We start from the raw sequence: 1,308 nt of genomic DNA, 5'->3' as shown, positions 1-1,308 counted from the left end.
GTGTTTAATGTATCAACTCTGTTCTTCAGATGATGTCTAAATTCAGGTGGGATATAGTGAAGGTCATATTTTGGCTCTCGTGGACTTGTTTTCATTTTCTTCAGCTTCAGTTTGAATTTGCATATGAGTAATTGATAGTCTTTTCCACAGTCAGTCCCTTTTGTTATTTTACTGATGATATGGAGTTAAGTAGTTGGAAAATATGGCCTTGAGGATAGAAATGATGCTGAAGATCACAAGATAGAATTTTGAAAGAGCAATGACTAATTCATTGCAAATACCTTTTTTTTAGGATCTTTGGTAGCATAGTGGTTATGAATTGGGCTGCGAACCACAAATTAGCAGTTCGAAACTACCAACTACTCCGTGGGAGAAAGATGAGGTTTCTATTCCCGTAAAGATTTACAGCCTTGGAAACACTGTTCAGGGTTGCTATGGGTTGGAACTGACTCGATGGCACTTAACAACAACATCTTTTTTAAACAACATAAAAGACAACTATACACATGGACCTCACTAGATGGAATACACACAAATCAAATTGACTACATTGGTGGGTAGAGATAATGGGAAAGCCAAATATCATCAGTCAAAACCAGGTCAGGGGCAGATTGTGGAACAGACCATCAATTGTTGATAGGCAAGTTCAGTCTGAAGCTGAAAAAACTAAAAACAAGTCCACAGGTGACAATATATGACCTTGAACATAGTCCATCTCAATTTAGAGATCATCTTAAGAACAGATTTGTTGCATTACACATTAAAGACCAAAGACAAGAAGAATTATGCGATAGCATCAGGAACATCATACACGAATAAAGCAAAATGAAATTAAGAAGACAAGAGAGAAGTAAAGACCAAAATGGATGTCAGAAGAGACTCAAAAGTTGCTCTCCAGTGAAGAGATGCTAAAACAAATGGATGAGGAAGTAAATAAAATATTTCAAAGGAAACCTGGAGAAAAAAAAGTCAGCTATTATAACAAAATGAGCAAAGAAATGGAGTAAGAAAACCAAAAGGGAGTAAAACACTTAGCATTTCTCAAACAGAGGGAATTGGAGAAGAATAGTGAAGAATTCTATGGGCAAAATTCACAAAGCACTTCCAGAGGTTCAAGCCAAATTCAGAAGAGGACATGGAACAAGGGATATCACTGTTAATATCTGATGGATCTTGCCTGAAAGCAGAGAATATCAGAAAGATGGTTACCTGTGCTTTACTGTGCTTTAACTGGTGGTTACCTGTATTTTATTGACTACACAAAGACTTTCAATTGTGTGGATCATGACACGCTATGAACAACATTGC

Source organism: Chrysochloris asiatica, unplaced genomic scaffold, assembly GCF_000296735.1.
Source record: "Chrysochloris asiatica unplaced genomic scaffold, ChrAsi1.0 scaffold00297, whole genome shotgun sequence".
NCBI lineage: Eukaryota > Metazoa > Chordata > Mammalia > Afrosoricida > Chrysochloridae > Chrysochloris > Chrysochloris asiatica.
Note: the sequence above shows the minus strand (reverse complement) of the source record.